Source organism: Lygodium microphyllum, chromosome 1 (assembly GCF_053477565.2).
Source record: "Lygodium microphyllum isolate KBCC chromosome 1, Lygodium_microphyllum_v1.1.10, whole genome shotgun sequence".
NCBI lineage: Eukaryota > Viridiplantae > Streptophyta > Polypodiopsida > Schizaeales > Lygodiaceae > Lygodium > Lygodium microphyllum.
The window spans coordinates 113,931,560-113,944,701 of record NC_141135.1 but is presented as its reverse complement, the minus strand read 5'-3'; positions in this window follow the sequence as shown (position 1 = coordinate 113,944,701).

Here is a 13,142-nt window from a genome sequence, read left to right as displayed (position 1 = left end):
TCTGAACGGGTGACTCCGTGGCGTCGAAATCTATAAAGTTGGGCCTCGTCACACTCTTCTCGGCTTCCACATCCAGTAGCTACTTCACAACCCCGAACCTTGCGGGGATTAAATGGGGGATCAAATGACCTCGGAATGGAGATCCGAGACTTGCTTGGATTCTTGACGTCGTTTTGCATCTAGGAAAACTCTAGCTCGGCCATCCGCCACCGTTTGATTTCCACGAAAATAAGCACTAGCGCTTTAGGAACTTGCCACTTAAAATTGTACTGATTGCCATCGCCGCCTTCGATGAAGCCTATTTTTTCCTTGATATTCGTAATTTTTGGCTACTTTTAAGTACTTCTTGGCATAAAAAATCATCTGTCATTGGCGACCACGGGATAGGGCAACAGCCCGTCGAATCCCACGAATAGATCTGCACATAAACAACAAAAAGGAGCATCAAGCTAATGCAAAAAACACACAACACAACACATCATAGCTCACACCCTACCCCCTGAAAAAAACCAAGACATGAAATCCACGAGGAGTAGGCCTAGCATAATTTGACAGAAATTCTAAAGCTAGTCAGTAAAAACCAACTACTCGAATACAGCCAAGCTAAAAAGAACTATCAAAGAGGTCGCCCTAAGTGGTGGTCTGAACTATCTACCTAATTAAGGAAAACTCAACTAGGAGCTTCTACTAGGTGAGAACTCCTATAGCTTGTCAAGATTGTGGGAGAGAAGGAAGGAGTCTCGCTTGAAGCTTTCTTGCTTGCACAATGGGGGAAGACACACAAGGGTGGAGGCTGAAAACAGTTTTCCTCTTCTTAGTTGTGTAAGCCAAAAGAACTCAAGTACAAAGAAATAGAAGAACCCTATATATGGGTCTCAAACCAAACTCAACTAACTAAGGTGGCATACTAACTGAGCCACGAACTAGAGTAGATAAGGATAGCTATCATGTAGCTATTATTCATGGGCGGTGTACCAACCGCGTCTGCAACTGACAAGTCGGTGACATAAATATACAACGGTCACCCTGGCGTATCACGAGTGGAGCTCGATATCTCAACACTCCCCCTCGAGCTCAATCCCAATTCCTGCACACCAAGCAGGTCTCTGAACTTGCGCAGCTTCTCTGCGCCCAATGCCTTCGTGAATATGTCAGCTACCTGATCCTCTGTGCTGACATAAACTAGATCAATAAGACCTAGTAAAACCCTCTCTCGCACATAGTGATAATGCACCTCAATGTGCTTTGTTCTAGCATGATAGACTGGGTTATTTGCCAAGTGTATACTACTCATGTTGTCACAATAAATGACAACTGGCCCATCTGTAGACTGATGCATATCATAAAGTAGCTTATGCAACCAAGCTACCTCACATGCAGCCATTGCTGCACCCCTGTACTCAGCCTCTGTGCTCGACAAGGCAACTGTAGGCTGTTTCTTGCTGCTCCAAGTGACTGCAGCACTCCCAAAAGAGAATACATATCCACTGGTAGATCGTCTATCAGAAATACTACCAACCCAATCAGCATCAGTGTATCCATGCAACTGTATCTGAACCCCAGTCTCATAAAATAGTCCATACTGCAATGTGGACTTCACATACCTAAGTATGCGTCTAGCCGCATCCAAATGTGGTTTCCTTGGAGCCTGCATAAACTGACTTACCAATCCAACAGCATAGCTCAAATCTGGCCTGGTAATAGTCATATAAATCAAACTTCCTACTATGCGTCTGTACATAGTAGGGTCTTCTAGAAGCTCACCTGCATCTGTGCTCAGCTTCACATTTTGCTCCAAAGGAACTGAAATAGGCTTACAGCCTGTCATCCCATATTTGGACAGCATGTCCAATCCATACTGCCTCTGCAAGAGCTGTATCCCACTTGGTGATCTAATCACCTCAATGCCCAAGAAATAACGCAGCTCTCCCAAATCCTTCATCTCAAACTTCTGCTTCAATAGCATTTTTACATGAAGGATATCTTCATCACTGTCACCTGTCATAATCAAATCATCAACATAAATGACAAGCAGCATAATACCTTTCTCTGTTTTTCTCACATAAAGTGAGAAATCTGCCTTGGAAATCTGAAAGCCAATAGTGACAAGATACTGTCCTATCTTGTCAGACCATGCTCTAGGTGCTTGCTTCAAGCCATACAAGGCTTTCTTCAACCTGCAAACAAACTCAGGATGAACAGCATGCACATAACCTGGTGGCTGCTCCATATAGACCTCTTCTTGCAAATCACCATGCAAGAAGGCATTCTTTACATCCATCTGATGTAAAGACCATCCCTTTGATGCAGCCATAGCAATGACTGCTCTTACGGTTGCCATCCTTGCAACCGGACTAAATGTTTCTTCATAGTCAATGCCATATGTTTGTGCATACCCCTTGACTACTAATCTTGCCTTGTATCTGTTCACAGAACCATCAGCATTGTGCTTCACCTTATAAACCCACTTACAGCCTATTGCATTCTTACCTTTAGGCAAAGGTACTAACTCCCATGTAGCATTTGCTTCCAAGGCATCCATTTCTTCATCCATGGCTTTCTCCCATTTTTCTTTTCCCATGGCTTGCTCAAAAGATGTGGGTTCTGGTTCCTGTATCACTTTGACCATATATGCATAGTGAATGGCTGTAAATCCATCATATTTCAGCCTATCCACAGGATACCTAGCTCTTGTAGACCTGCGCAAAGTAGGTTCACTCCCAGGTGCTCTCAAAACATCCCTGGTCTTCCTTACTCCAGGTGTAACAATAGAAGGAATACCCAACTCATCATCAATGCTCTGTTCTGAGCCACTGGATTCACCATCCACATAAGAGTGACCTGCATTCACATCAAACATGGGCTGATCAACCTTCTCTTTTCCTTTTCGTGATACCTGCATACCACTATCTGCATTGCTTTGAGAAGATTCTCCTGATCTCAATCTGCCTGTCCATGGCGAAGAATGTGAACCACTGCTAGAGGACGCTCCAGGTCCACTAATATTTTGTGACTGCTGCTGTGAATTCTGTGTAGCATTACCATTTTGTGCATCTTCATCATCAATCACATTTACTGGTTTATACCAGCTACTCATCTCATCAAAAACAACATCTCTGCTCACTGTAAACTTACGAGTAGAAGGGTTATAGCATCTATACCCTTTTTGCTGCAGAGAGTAACCAATAAAGATGCACTTCTCAGCTTTTGGATCCAACTTGGATCTCAGCTCATCTGGCACATGTACATAGGCAATGCAACCAAAAATTTTCAAATGAGAAATATCTGGTTTCCTACCAGTATACCTCTCCTCTGGAGTCATTCCATGTATTGTTGCAGTGGGAGTCCTGTTCATTATGTAGACTGCTGTAGCAACTACTTCAGCCCAATAAAAATCTGGCAAGTCTTTTTCATTGAGCATGGCACGAGATACCTCTCCAATATGCCTGTTTTTCCTTTCTGCAATTCCATTTTGTTGTGGGGTATAATTGCATGAATATTGCTGCTTTATGCCATGCTCCTGCAAGAACTTTGCAAACTCATTTGAGAGGTACTCTCCCCCTCCATCTGACCTCAGGCATTTTATTTGCAGACCTGTTTCTTTTTCAGCCATAGCTTTAAGGGTTTTGAAATGCCCAAAAACTTCACTTTTCTTTTTCATAAAATACACCCAAACTTTTCTGCTATAGTCATCAATAAAAGTGACAAAATAATGACAGCCTCCAAGAGATGCAGCTTTAGTAGTCCACACATCAGAGTGGATTAATTCCAATGGCTTCTCACTCTCTTGAACATGTCTAGGAAATGGTTTCCTTGCCTGTTTTCCAAACTGACAGGCTTCACATACCTTATGCATTTCTGCAACCTTGAATTTTGGCAATCCTGCAACAATATTTTGGGCCTGCATTGATTTAAGTCGCTGTACATTAACATGACCAATGCGTTTATGCCAGATATCAATATCTGCAACTACACCGGTCCCATGTACAAACATTGCTGCACTCAATTCAGACATGTCTGCATCCAATGTAAACATTCTGCCCTTCTTCTTTCCTTTTGCTATCAAGCGACCTTTATTTTTCATATCCTCAACAAAGCATCCATGAGGATTAAATCTGACCTGCAAGCCCTGTTCAACCATTTGACCAACTGAAACCAGATTCTTGGTAATATTCGGGACATGAAATACATCGGACAGGTATTTCTTTTTCCCACCCTGCATAGACAAGGGAATTTTTCCAATCTGCACAATAGGATGTGCAGTATCATCACCAGTCTCCACAAATCCTGGTTTTTCCATTTTCCTTGCATCCTCCATCCATTCTGCATGACCTGTCATGTGGTTTGATGCACCTGAGTCAACATACCATACATCATTGCTTTCTTCTGCACTTGTCATAGAATTGTTCATGTGCTGCACCATGAACAAATGCTCATTTCTGTCATCACCCTGTCTACTAGAAGATGCATAATTCCCTTGTTGCAGTTTTCCATTCGTGATGTCATTCTGCTTTTTATAGCAGTCTTTAGCCATATGACCCATTTTACCACAGTAGTAGCATTCAACATTACTGTTTGCATTTTGGCCTCTTTGCCATCCACCACGACCTCTTTGGCTCCCCCTGCCTCTAGAGTTACCACGTCCTCCTCCATAGGACTGGTTTTCTTGAGTTTGCTGCATATTCTGATTTCTGCCACGGCCTCCAAATCGGCCTCCTCTACCTCTGCCTCTACCTCTTCCAGCATTTGAGTAGAAGACAGCTTCTTTTGAAGTTCCTCCTGAAGAAGATGCACCACCATTTCTCTGTTCCTCAGAAATTAGAAGAGCAATCAACTCCTCAAAATCAGGAAATCTTTCACGAACTGAAATGGATGTCCGAAACTGTGCATAATCCTTTCCTAGACCATTCAAGGTCACGGAAACTAAATCATCATCTTCCACTGGCGACCCAATGGAAGCAAGTGCATCTGCAATCTTCTTCACCTTCATGTGGTAGTCGTTGATGCTCATACTTTCTCTTTGCACATTATGCAACTCTTGCTTGAGCTGCATTTTCCTGGCTTGCGTATTTGTGCTATACATTTTTGACAAAGTATCCCATGCCTCCTTTGGCGTACTTGCATCCTGAATATGTACAATCATAGAGTCTGAAATACTGATAGACAGCCAATACATAACTTTCCTGGCTCTCTCATGCCATGTTTTAAATGCCTGCATTTGTTGTTGATTGGGAACATCAGGAAGAACTGGTTCTTCTTCATTTCCTGCAACAAATTCCCAATATCCTTTTCCCATAAGGAAATTCGTCATTCTAAACTTCCATGCCTGGAAGTTGTTCTTGTCAAGCTTTTCAGTGACAATCTGTGAAAGAGAATCAGACGCCATTACAGAATACTGCAAGAAATTCTGTCACTGCAAAAAACACAGCTTCACCCTCACAAGGGCAAATCTGCAAAACTGGCGAAAGTGGTATTTGACCACACAGTCACTTCCTAGTGACGATTTTGCATAAACAGGAACCAAGGATGATTCTGAAACTCCCAATGTCTCTGCGCACAAGCATACGATGCAATTTCTACAGTAACTTTTCACCGACCTGTAGAACAGTGGTCGCACAGCATAAAACTGAGCCTTTTCTTGAGTGCGTGCAGAAAACTTCCGTCTGCAAAACAGGCCCCGAAATGGCCTCAAATCAAAAAAACAAGGTCGCCTAGGGCTAAAGCCTTTCCCGCAACATATACTGCCCTCTTGCTTCACCGCGAAGGGCGTCTCAACCTGAGACAATGCACTCCTGCAATTTCCGGCTGTGCTACCTGCAGAGATCTGCTCCCAAAACAGGAAATGAAAGCAACACTGCTCCTCTTACCAGACCACCGCGAGCTTGGCTTGCTTTCTTGAGCTCCTTACCACGAACAAGGCTCTGATACCATGTCAAGATTGTGGGAGAGAAGGAAGGAGTCTCGCTTGAAGCTTTCTTGCTTGCACAATGGGGGAAGACACACAAGGGTGGAGGCTGAAAACAGTTTTCCTCTTCTTAGTTGTGTAAGCCAAAAGAACTCAAGTACAAAGAAATAGAAGAACCCTATATATGGGTCTCAAACCAAACTCAACTAACTAAGGTGGCATACTAACTGAGCCACGAACTAGAGTAGATAAGGATAGCTATCATGTAGCTATTATTCATGGGCGGTGTACCAACCGCGTCTGCAACTGACAAGTCGGTGACATAAATATACAACGGTCACCCTGGCGTATCACGAGTGGAGCTCGATATCTCAACATAGCTTGATCAAGAAATAACTTCTTTTAGCACATTACTCTTTGAGCCTCTCATTTTCCATACTCGGGCATGTAAAAAGGAGGGAGTTGAGCGTAGTGACCCAAGGAGAATAGGGCATCGGCCTTAGGTCATGTCTCGGTATCCAAGAACCTACCAAGCCCTCGCAAGGTGACACTTAATCCTTTTCTAACACTCACTTTTATTTTCACTCCAACCTTCGTATATTCTTTATTTTTATGGCAAGATGTCACCCCAAGGAAGGGCAAAGCATCGGCCCCGGGTCTTGTCTCATCCCCAAGAACCTACCAGGCCTTCGCAAGGCGATAAACAACAGCTCAAGGATTTTTCTTTCTTTCCTTTTCTATGTTTATAGGGGTCAAACCCCTTTTCATATATTGTCTTTCAAAGCTTTAGGGTTTTTTCTCTGTCCATCATTATCTTAGTAGGCTTCCCTAATTGCCTCACAACTAACATGAACTCTTAGAACGGCCGCCTAGCAAGCTGGCAGAATAGGGTCACTAAAACTCCCATCTAAAACAGGTCTTTCAATGCCTGACAATGCCTTGCACGAGGCAATGACTACTCAGATCTCCCCCAGATATACAGAACCTAAACCTGGGACTTCATGCCTTAAGTGCCGGTCCCCAACAAACAAAAGAAAGTAACCCTCACCCGCACATATATCATTAATTGCTTAAGGGAAAAAAAAGGAAAGGGGACAAAACCACCTGGAATGGCCACAAGAAGCTTCTTCGCAACAAAGGCTCCCTCTAGCAACTTCGTCAACCTGTATGGTGCAATCACTAAAACAACAAAACATTAAATGTACCTGCATCAAATAGAGATAGGGCCCTCTTGGCCTAAAGAAATAACACATTTCATTGCAAACTAATGGGACCTCTTGGACTAAAGAAATAGATTATTAAAACCTGAAAACAACTGGCCCTCTTAGCCTAAAGAAATCAGACATTAACTACTTAAAGCAAATGGCCCTCTTGGCCTAACAGAATCAAACAAAACAGCTCATAGAAATCCCTCCTTAAAAGAAGGTAGATATATGCAAATACGCTCCATTCCAAGGAGAAAAATAGGGTGCACAGCCTTAAACCAAATGCATCAAATTATGGCCCATACCTCTTGCATATGTAGCAAGAGGCGTACACATAATATGTCTTCGGATCAACCTATGGGTCCAAGAAAATAGTGGTAGATGGGTCTTAGCTACTCTTTGCATTACCCATATCAACCATCGCCTGCCATATAACGCGTGGTTTGATAACATTTCCCACAAGTGACCAGGTCATGTCTCAGTATCAATAGCAACATCCGGACTAGGACCATAGTTAAAAAAGAGGTCCCCTTCATAAGCAAAATTAGCTAAGGAATTCGCAAACTGATTCCAATAACGTGGAATAAACTGAAGAGATATGCTCTCAAATTCATCAAGTAGGGTTATAGCAGTTCGATGATACATACGAAGGAGAGGATTCTGGACTGTATATGTCCCATTGAGTTGATTTAAGATCAGCTGGGAATCCCCTTTTATTAACAACTGCCTAATACCTCCTTTCTTAGTAATATTCAATCCCATAATCAGAGCTTTATACTCCGCCATGTTGTTAGTGAATCCTACCCCGATATAAGCGGCTAATTTCATTGTAACTCTACGTCGGGGATCTCGGATAACTATTCCAACACTCCCTTTTCTATTAGGGTCCCTAGACGCTCCATCAAAGTATAATGTATACGTCCATAATGGGTTTACACATCTAGCCATCAAGGACTCCACTATTTGTAATTATGATAATCAAAGTTCAACATATTTAGAGGATGAACTGACAGCTCCATCGCACCTTCTTCATTAAACTCAACAAGGATGCTTGTCAAGATTTGCAAACAGTGATGGCAGAAAAATTTAATTTCCCACACAAAGGTACCATCTTCTTGCTCAATCACTCTATATCCCTTGCTCCACCAGATAATCCTCCCCAGATGATATCTTTGCTCAAGATACGGGTGCTCCAAAGAAGGAACTAACTGGCCCATCAACCAATTTAAGCTCTCCTACAGGTCTCCAATCAGCCCCAGCATGGACCTACAATGCATTTTTTCACGTTAGCATACTTAGAAATAATAAGGTTTAATCTTATTATGATTAACCTTATTCTTAAATTCCACTCCTTGTAAATCAGCTAATAGAAATGTGGACTTATTTTTTCCGATCCAAACTATCTTGTAAGGGCCATCCCATCGAGGTTCCAACTTTCCTAGAAATAGCTCCCTACACGCATCGTAATATAGAACTAATTGTCCCTTTTTAAAAGTATATTTTTTCACTTTCAGATCATGCAACCATTTCATCCGACGTTTAGCTACCTCCTGGTGCAACAAACTCTACAATTTGAGCTCGTCTAAGTGGGCTATAGTCGTAAACCGCTCAAATAGGGCATCTTCATCACCCAAAGAATGATTGATTGCGAATCTAATGGTCAGCAACTCAATTTCTAAGGGAAATACACACTCCTCCCCATAAAATAATTTGAATGGGGTGTGGCCAGTGGCTCGTTTCAACGTCGTATTATACGCCCAAACCGCCACATATAATTTTGTATCCTAGTCCCACTTCTTTTCAGAGATTATCTTGGATAGGATATCCACAAGATGCTTATTGGTACTTTTGACTTGTCCATTTGCTTGCACATTATAGGGGATCATCTTGTTATGCTTGATTTTCCAAGCTTCACTCAGACTTTTAATCATTTTATTTAAAAAGTGAGTTCCACGATCCGATACTATTTCTTTTGGCGGGCCAAATCGGCAGATGATTTGCTCAAGTAGGAAACTGGCAGTCTCTTTTGCATTGTCCTATCTCGTCACCCATGCTTTTGACCATTTTGTAAAATAATCAGTTGCTACTATAATGTACCTCCTCTGAGTAGTAGACGACGGGGTGATAGGACCCACAAATTCAATGCCCCACTTCTCAAATGGAAGGATAGCCATGATAGGCATAAGTGGGTGTTTCCTATTCTCTTTGCTGTCATGCCTTTGACAGGTATCACATCTCTTAACGTACTCAAAGGAATCTTGGAAGATGGATGGCCACCAATATCCAGCTCTTAAAGCTTTTTGTGCCGTTAACCGCCCAGCAAAGTGCCCTCCACAAGCGGAGTCATGGCACTCTTCCAAAATAATTCATCAGGCATCACACATCGGTGATAGATATCATCAACACCCTACCGATATAATGTGCCTGCTATCAAGGAAAATTTTAATGCCTGCTATTTAATCTTCTTCTTCTCCGATTTTGATAAAGTAGCTCCAATCTCTCCCATAGAAAGATAGTGCATTATAGCAGCATACCAAGAGGGAATAGACGCCGTATCAATCTGGCATTTTGAGACAGATTAAGTGCTGTAGAACGGATTAAGTTAGCATAAGTCTTATGACATTAGTCATACATGAACTTCATTTATCGAAGTTGTATCTAGAAAAGGTTGCATGTCATAAAGCCTGAAATTCAATTGCATTAAAAGGTTTGTAGGCAAAGCTCTTGATGTAAATCCATGTAGGTTTTATGCAAATTATTCCCCAAATTGTCAATCATCATGATTTTAGCAAGGAAAAGAAATGGTCATTGCAAACCTTATAGTTGCATAGAAGTAATGAATTGCATATTTGCACGTAATGTGATGAGCTATGTAAAATTGTCTGCAACGCTCAAAACACTTGCGCAAAATGATCAATTTCCTATCCCTTATAGTGGCTGTCCCTAGATCATCAATGAATACTTTCAGCTCCTCTGGGAAGATGTCACCAAAGGTCTTGCCGACTGTTCTTTGCCACGAACCAGGTGCATTACACAACCCAAATGCCATCACATGGTACACAAAGGTACCGAAGATTGTAATAAACGTCGTTTTTAGCTTATCTTGCTCAATGATAGCCATTTGGTTATACCCTGCAAAGCAATCCATAAATGAATAGATTTCCCTACCCACTAGTTGATCCAAAATCTGGTCAATAGACAGCAATGGGTAGTATTCTTTAACCGTCTGCTTATTCAGCTCTCTAAAGTCTACATAAAGATGGATTTTATTATTATTCTTCTTCTTGATAACTACTGGTGAACACCATTCTATATGCTGAATAGGGAAGATCAAACCTGCTTTCCATAACTTATGTAGTTCCTTGTACAACCCATCTCTTAATTCAAAAGGTATACGCCTTACTTTCTGACGTATAGGGCGAGTACCTTCCTTCACAGGAATAGTATGCACAGCTAGACTGGGAGGAATACCCCGAAGTTTGTCATAGCTCCAAGCAAAGATGCCGCAAAACTCTCAAATTAAGGACACATAATCCTCTCTTTCTTGCAAATTGAGCATGGACCCTAATTTAATTGGTTGCGAATCATTTAGCGTACCAAGATCTAGCTCAATAACGTTCGCATCTCTTATTCGATCATGAGGCTCTATCGGCTCATTCAAGGTTATCTGATAAATATTCTTTGTAGTGGACCCTTCCTTAAATCCATCGCTCGATGATGTCTCACTACCAGATGGATCATCTACTATTTCTAGTTTAGTGGAGGATAGGGGAGCTCTCTCACTTTGAGGAGACTCAGGATAAGCATCCACTATTACACGATGAGCACCTTGACCTAGAATCACTCGGCTCGCGGGTATATCGACTTGACAGACTGTCCGTAAGATCCACGGCCTACCTAGCAAAACCCGATAGCTAGGACGTCCTACAAACCTTATCACCCTAAAGTCTAGATAGCATTCCATGCTCGCGACTGTAATGCGGACCTTAGTAATGCAACCTTCTGGTTGTCTTAGACTATCATCAACCATCCTAAGAAGTGTGGAGCCATCTTTTTGGATCTCTAGACCTAACCTCTCCATCAAGTCTGAACTTATGATATTGACGGAGGATCCAGTTTCCACGATAGCACGCTCCACTAATATTCCATCCACATATGTTGGAACCGTAGGTCAATGCTTTTCAGCATGATCGAACCAATCTTCCCCCACTCTAGCTATGCCCAAAGGTTCTACTGTATACCCTATACACAGGATTTTCTTGAATTCCTTGCATACTCCTGGAGAAAGTTTAATCAATTGCAGGAGATTCATGTCTGGTTTGACTTCGCAAAGGGAACTTGCTAGATCAAAGTCGTGATAATTAGCCAAAGTTCTCTTCTCGTGGCACACCATTCTCTCCTTTGGTCTTTCCATCGGCTTTGGTGCCTCTTTTTAAGCCTTTACCTTCTTTCTTGGCAATACCTTATCCTCCTCAGGATGGACTTTACTACCAACAGGTCTTAATGGTCCACCTTCCTTATCAGGATTCCGAATTTGCTTTTCCCCAACATCTTGCTTAGGGCTTCCCTCGATAGGTTTTGCATTATCCTTTTCACTCTCTTTAGCCTTTTGACCTCTTGTTACAGCTCGTAGATTAGAAGTTTCAGCATCATTGACACGTACAGCCTCAATAAGGCTGACTCCACTGCCATGAGGTAACTCCTCTACAACAGCCTTTCCTCTTTGTAGTATTTACCTTGGTCCATCGCCTTGCAAGAGATTATTCCCTTGTGCGTGATAGTTAACTGGACCTGGTTGTTTACTCCCTTGTTGGAGAGAATTGATCTTACTCCAATAGGTAGTGGCTAAGTGGCCAGACTTCCCACAAATATCACATTTGACATTTGGGCAATTCCTAGGGAAATGTTGGCCCCCACACCACTTATAGCTGAATCTTGAGGGGCCACCCTCTTCAGGGCGTCAGCTCCCTATCAAATTCTGTTGCTTCTTAAGAAAATTGACATCCACAGCTATTTATCGATATTTTTTAGAGATTATATCGGTGTAGTGCTTCATCATGTCCTTAACTTCACCAAGGACATTAGAAGCACTTGACTCATAGCCACAATCGTCAGTCTGTCATCCCATGGGCCTAACCACTTGATTAGGAATTAGCTGCTGACCAACTGGGACAACATTAGGATTCATTATTTGGTTTCCACCACTATTTAGTGAGGCCGCCTGACTAGCCATAGGCATAGTCATGCTAGGAGGAGCTGGTAACATAGGCAAATTCGACATGAAACTCCCTCTACCACTCGTATTTAAGATGGGATCCCCTTGACTCCCATTGGTCAAGGAAAAATTATTACCATTCTAATTTATCCTTGCTGCATAAGCCGCTTGCAAGCGCGACTCTACTCCTTCTGCTTGGGTAATGGCAATAGCGATATCGGCCAAAGCAACACTACTCAACTATACCTGGATATTAAAATCCAATCCATGTAGGAAATACTACAACTGGGTAGCCGCTGGAATGGAAATATAAGCGTTAAGTTTGCGAACAATTTGCTTTAGTTTCTTGGCATACGCCTGGACATTCTCATTTGGCTCTTGGAGTGTTACATTCAGAAGACGCAACCAATATTGCCCACACTTCTCAGGGGCAAAATCTCTACGAAAAGCTGTAAATAATTGGGCATTGCTAGTTATGGTTTCGGCTTCTAGATCGTGATACCACACTGTCGCTCTTCGTTTTAACGTCATGTTGAAAGAACATCATTAGGTGTCCTTCGTCTTGGATTCGATAGTTGAACATGAGCGTTTGAAACTCGTTAATGTGGAGTTCTCCATCTTCTTCTGCTAACCCATGAAAAATGGGCAATGGTGCTGCTAATGCCGGTAAATCCGGTGCACCTGCTGGAATTGCGATAGGTTGTGCCATGGCTATAACCGGATTGACAACAGGAGTTTGTGTAGGCAACACTACACCCCCACTTGTTGTGGGTTGATTAACTGGAAATAGGGAAGTACCAAGACTTCCACTTGCACT